Source organism: Ziziphus jujuba, chromosome 9 (genome assembly GCF_031755915.1).
Source record: "Ziziphus jujuba cultivar Dongzao chromosome 9, ASM3175591v1".
NCBI lineage: Eukaryota > Viridiplantae > Streptophyta > Magnoliopsida > Rosales > Rhamnaceae > Ziziphus > Ziziphus jujuba.
The window spans coordinates 10259353-10266749 of NC_083387.1; positions in this window are offsets into that span (position 1 = coordinate 10259353).

Genomic DNA, 7397 nt, shown 5'->3' on the forward strand with positions numbered 1-7397 from the left:
AAATATTAGATGTTAAAGTGTATACTAGTAGGCCTTATGAAAATATATATTATGCCATAATTAGAATTGATATTTATCCTCAAATAAAACAATTAAAATTTAAATAGTTTTAGGGTTAATTAAATAGGTCAACATTATCTTTATTAGTAGTTAATTTTCTTGTTTTTGTTTTTATTTTTATTTTTTATGTTTTTAAAAAATTTTCTATTCTAACAGAGAACAAAAATAAGAAGAGGATAGAAACAGTTATCATCATTATTATTATTATTTTAGTAGAGAATTGTTGCCCTTTTTTTCCTTATTGACCATTAAAATTTTCTTTTACTTTCTTTTTTCTTTCTTCTTTAAAGCCCCCATGTTTCTCTACCCCTTCTTTTCGGCATAGCTGATCAAAATTTATTATTATTATTTTTTTCCGGTAGAGAATCATTGCCTTTTTTTCCATATTAACTACTAACAATTTTTTTTTTTACTTTCTTTTTTCGGCATAGTTGAACAAAATTTATTATCATTTTTTTTCCAGTAGAGCATCATTGCCCTTTTTTCCTTATCTTATAATATATATGTGTACTAATTCGGCCATAAATATATATTTGGTAAGCAAAATAGAATGAAATAATTTATATATTTCAATTAATTTCAAAATTATGACCATGTGTAATTTTATCAAGTATTTGTTACCCATGAATATTTATATGAAAAAATAATTATACATATATATATATATATATATATATATATATATATATATCTGGTTATATCCATAAAATGTAAGATAATGAACAAGTAATAAGTAATAATAAATAAAATCTATATAATTTATAAAATCTATATAAAACGGTTATTTCATCCTTTTCATATGCTTCTTGACCAATATAGAAGCTTAATTGATTTTGATTCTTCTATAACATTTTAATAAGCGAAAAAAAACCTATTATATATTTGGAGAAATCTATAAATCAATAAATTTGTGTGACAAACAATGGATACAAATCAAATAATCATGGAAAGATATTATTTGATTGGTAAATTAATATTTTATCCTTAAATAAAATAATTAAAATTTAAATAGTTTTAGGGTTGATTAAATGGTTCAATATTTTCCTTATTAATAGTTAATCTTTTTGATTTTGTTTTTATTTTTATTTTTTTTGTTTTTAGAAAATTTTCTATTCTAACAGGGAACAAAAATAAAAGAAGAAAGAAACAGTTATTATTATTATTTTTGTTTCCTTTTTTCCTTATTAACCATTAAATTTTTTTATTTTTTTATTTTTTTATTTTTTTATTTTTTTACTTTCTTTTTTCTTTCTGCTTTGAAACCCCCAGGATTCTCTACCTAGTCTTTTCGGCATAGTTGACCAAAATTTATTTTTGCATTCTCTATATCAAAATATGCACAATATCCTGAAGGACAATTTACTAAGGCTAATGATAAAGAGACAGGATATAGAACATTATAATCATTACACTGGAAATAAATAACTGGGCTACCAAAGACGTCCAGCACGAGTACCTCATGCGATATGAGCCTACTGAATTAATTAAAGGATCAATAGGCAATTGCCACACTTCATTCATTCGGAAATTGAAACAATTATTCTAAATTATTATATATATATATATATATATAAAATCAAACAATGAATTATAAAATTTAATGAAAATAAATCAAAAACATTTTAAAATATATATAAAAGGAAAGATCCCTTAAATTAAAATATATATGTATATTAGATAATGGAAGAGATATAGAGGATATTATTTCATTTAAATTAAATTCTTTATCTAATCAAATTAGATATAAGGATTTAATATAGGAAAATTAATTATTTACAAAGAATAAAAAAATATATTTGTATTTTCATTTTAATCCCTAGATGGAAAATATTATATATATATATATATATATTTGAATTTGAATTTTATAGATAGAAAAAATTAAATAGGTAAACATTTTTTAATTGAATTCCATTAATAATTTATCTAATAAGGTAAAATTATATTTATACAATAATAATAATAATAATAATAATAATAATAATAATAGTGATAAATAATTAAACTACATTATGGGTATTTAATATATGAAAATTAATAATTTGCAAGGAACCAAAAAATATATTTGAATTGGAATTTGAATTCTATAGATGGAAAATATTATTTTAATACATTTAAATTTTAAATCAAATTATATAATTGCACTTGAATTTAAATTTAAATTCCATAGATGAAAAAATTAAGTAGGAAAATTTCATAGATGGAAAAAATTATATAGGTAAAATTATATAGGTAATTTTTGAATTTGAATTTCATAATTGAATAGTATTATATATAAAAATCAAATTTATAATTCTTAACAAACTTTTATAGAATAGATTGAAAAAAAAATTCCGAATATGCTTATTAGCAATAAAACTTTTAAATAAATTTTTAAATATAATTAATTATTATAAATTCTATTTAACATCATCTATTATGGTTCTACATGTTGTGCATCGCACGGGGATGAATGCTAACAATTAAAACAATGTAAGAAGTGATACTCAGAAGAATTAATTCCATTAGTGAGGCCATAAATTATATTAATGTAGAGAATAATTATATTAACGAACCACAAAAACAAAAATATTATTTGCCTGAAAAAACCCTATAGTAATTTATACTAACTAAAATAAAATCATTATATTATTTCAATCCCAATAGAAAAAAGCATAATAAAAAAAAAGTATAATACTTAATCTCTTGAAGTTGCTTCTTGTTCAATAAAGTTGTCTCAAAATCAGGGAATTCCGGCACCACTTAATTGTTTGAACGATCGTATTGTTTTTTCTTGTGTGCCCTCGGTCTGAATAATTTCCTGCTTCTTCTTTTTTTTTTTTTTTTATCCATCATTTTGAAAAAGTTGATAGCTAAAGGTGAATCAATGTGCAAGGATTCTTCGTCAGAAGTATCTTCTTCTTTTTTAATAGTTTTTACATCATATCTTGATTCAAAATCATCAACTTCTTCCAAAAATCCATAGCATGACTTATGTACATGCTTATATTTAAACATGATCATATTTAGGATCTATAAAAAAAAAAAATTAAATTAAATTAAAGAATAAAAAAAAACTTAGACCCTAAAACAAAAAAAATGAGATAAATAAAAACTAACAAAATATTGAATATCGAAATTTTAAAATACCAGAATGTGTCACTTATTAATTTATAGCCAAATATGTTTAACTTATTTGGTAAATAAAATAAAATCGAATATTAAATAAAAGTACATGCAAATAAATATTCTCTAAATCTTTAATTATATATATGATGTACATGCACGGGTTAATATCTTTAATTATAGTTACACAAACCCATAAATATATATTTGGTAAATAATATCAAAATAAATATTATACTCATTTTCAAATTATTTTATATATATATATATATTTGGTTATATTCATAAAAGATAAGATAATGAATGATAAATAATAAATAAAATAAAAATATTTCAAAATTACTACCATATGTAATTAAATTATATCAAAATTTAATTATATATATATTTAGTTGTATTCATAAAAAATAAGATAATGAATAATAACTAATAAATAATAAATAATCTATATAATAAATAAATAAATAAATAAATATTTTTAAAGGGAATTTGGAAGAATGATGTGCTGACACGTGGCACATATGATTCTTCTTTTATATATTACTAGCATTGATTCCCGTGTGATGCACGACATATGTAATCATAATAAATGATTTTAAAAATAATCTATTTAAATTAATTATATTCAAATCTAATAATAATATATGGAAAAAAAATTTACTAACTATCTTACTTTTATATATAATATCATATGTACGTTTATATACAAAACTTTAAATTATATTATATATTTTATTTTTATTAAAATAATTTGAAACAACAAATTAAAGATAAATAGATATTAGATATACTGAAATAAATAATAATAATACTAATATCATGTAACAAAAATTTAAGAAAAAAAAATTATTCATCCATTAAAATCATTTCGACACTACTAATTTATGATCAAAACTTGAAGCCTCCTAAAGTCATAGGATTCTAACTTTGAATATCCATTACATCTCGTTAGCATTGATCTTGTTGATAAAATTAACCTATCCGGTTATATTTGAAAAATTATTTAAAAATTTTATTGTTACTAAGTATATTTGGATTTTAATTTTTTTTTTTCCATCCATATTAGAAAAGTTTGTTAAGAACGAAAAATTTGACCTTTATGTATAATACTATTTAATTATAAAATTCAAATTCAAAAGTTTTTACCTATTTATTTTTTTTCCATATATGAAATTCAAATTCAAATTCAAATGTATTTATATAATATTTTTTATCTATAGAATTTAAATTCAAATTCAAATGTATTTTTTTTATTTATTGCAATAATTAATTTTTTTATATTAAATACTCATAATATAATTTAATTATATTATTATTATTATCTGCCCAATGAAAACTTTTTTACTTAATAAGATAATTTATTTATACTTACATATATATTTTAAGAAGATTAAATAAGAAAATCAATTTTATTGTTTAAATCTATATATTTTGATATTAAAATTTCATTTATTACATAACCATATATATATATATATATGTATTAGTATATAGAATATAATTATTAATTACTGTATATAACATTTTTTATTTTACAATAAAATAAATACAACACATTAAAAAAATATTAATATATAGATTATAAATCTTATTTTAATTATCTTTTTTCATTTTTTTATTCCTTGCAAGTAATTAATTTTTTTGTATTAAAGAAACGCCGAATGTATTTAACTTATTTAATAGATAAAATAAATCAAAAAATTTATTTTGAATATAAATTCTACTTTGGCATGTTTAACAATTATATTCTAAAAATGATATTTTAAATTTTAATCACTAATAAAATAAATTATATTACTTATGCAATATTTTTCTGTCCAAATACAAATATACCTTTATTATTTTTTATAGAATAACATTTGTATATGTAAGAATATTTAAAATACATTATATGGAAATACACTTATTATTTTACAAATATAATATTATAATTTTGTTATAATTATGCACTTTAACATTCTCGTCCTAATTAAGGTTTCATCAATTAGGCATGATATACAATATTATAATAATAACACTATATTTTTGGGATACAAATAATTAAAGGTAAAAAAATCTCATACTCTTAAATGGTTACTTTATTGGTACTGATTGACATTTTAATACATTTTGATAAGGAAGTTTAATTTTACATTATTTTGATAACGCCATAATTTTTAATAAATTATGATTTTTTTATTAATAATTTTGGAGAGAATTAAATGAATATTATAATGATACATAGCATTGACTCTTCTATTTTTATATATTATATAGATTATATTGTATATTATCATAATAATAATAATAATAATAATATCAGTAACATGTAATGAAAATTAAAAAAAAAAAAATCTGCTCATCTTTTGACACAATTTCAATACTACTAATTTCATATTTGTTATCAAAGCTTGTGACTTCCTAAAGTCTTAGGACATGAAATTTAAATATCCATTGTGTCTTGTTAGAATTGATCTGGTTGATAAAATTGATATATCCAGTCATATTTGAAAACTTATTTAAAAGTTTTATTGATAATAAATATATTTGTATCTTTTTTTTTTTAATGTATACTAAAAAGGTTTCTTAAGAACTAAAAATTTGATATCTATATATAATATTATTCAATCATAAAATTTAGATTAAAAAATATTTATGTATTTAATTTTTTTCTATCTATGGAATTTAAAATCAAATTCAAATGCATTTATATAATTTCATTCAAATTTAAATGTATTTAAATAATGTCTTTCTTCTATAGAATTTAAAATCAAATACAAATATATTTTTTAATTCTTTGCAAACAATCATTTATGTAACATAAATAATTAGCCAAAAAATGAGAATCCATATATGTAGTTTCCTCCAAGCAATTAAATTGTTTGTTTAGTGTTCTAAACTTTAATAATTATATATTTTTATATTTACATATATATATAATCATTTATGTGATATAAATGATTAATCAAAAAATGAGAATCCATATATGTAGTTTCCTCTCAACAATTATATTGTTTGTTTAGTATTCTAAACTTTAATAATTATATATTTATATATATATATATATATTCTCTAAACTTTAATCTAATTTTTTTCCCAATAATATATAATATTTGAACCACATAAATTAATAGCGTAAACCAAATAATTTTCCAATAGTATATTATCAAAATACTTCTAAAACTTGGAAAATAGAAAATTAGTTTAGCATATCATGGACGATAGAATTGGATTGACCATAGACAAATAATTAATTTTCATCTACTATATACTCATAATATAATTTAATTATTTGTTCTTATTATTATTATTATTATTTATCATATAAACACATTTTTAATTATTTTTTTAACTGTTGGTTCTAGTCTATTATCAATTGTAAAAGTCTTCTTGATGTGTTTTCGTGTTGATCTATTTGAAACTTTTTTTAAAAATAATAATAATAATAAGCATACTGATATAAATTCTACGTTTTCTGAAAATATTGCACATATTCCCGTTATAGTTTAAATTTTCTTTTAACATATTTTATTTTTCTCGGTCAAACTTTAAAATATGGTGATCAATATGGTTCAATTTTGTATAATGACAAAAATAAATTTAGTGTAAAATATTAAAGTAAAAATATAAAGGGCGTTAGTGTAAATTACCTTAAATGAACATATACAAATAAAAAAAATATTAAAATAAACAAATTCAAATATCATTTTTTCAAAGAGTAGTTTCTTTTTTTTTTTTTTTTTTTTCCACACAAAGAAACAGGGACCTGTAAGCCCAGGAGGCCATGACCCCCCACATCACAAATTTTTGTTATCACTTATATATTCATAATTTTTATTAATAATAAAAAAATAAGGTATTAGGCCTCCCAAAATAACTATTAAATTAATTTCAAATAGAACATATAAAAATTACTTTAACTAATTATAGTTTACAATTCAAAAGTAAATTGAATTTAATTTCCATCTTAATAATCAATTAATAATATTTTATATGTTTATTTTATCAATAATGGATTTATCAAAATATTTATTAAATTTATTTACCATAATGTGATAGATGATATAGTAATATTTAATTAATTATTTTTTTAATTGACTTATTTATTTGAATAAAACAACCATCCATTTGTGATTTTTTGGTTTAGAATTTTCCAGGAGATTATCTATCCTTAAACTGCTCTCGTTTAAGTATATTTAACTTTGGAGTTTTTTCGAACCCTGAAATCAACTGCTTTGATTAGATCTCAATGT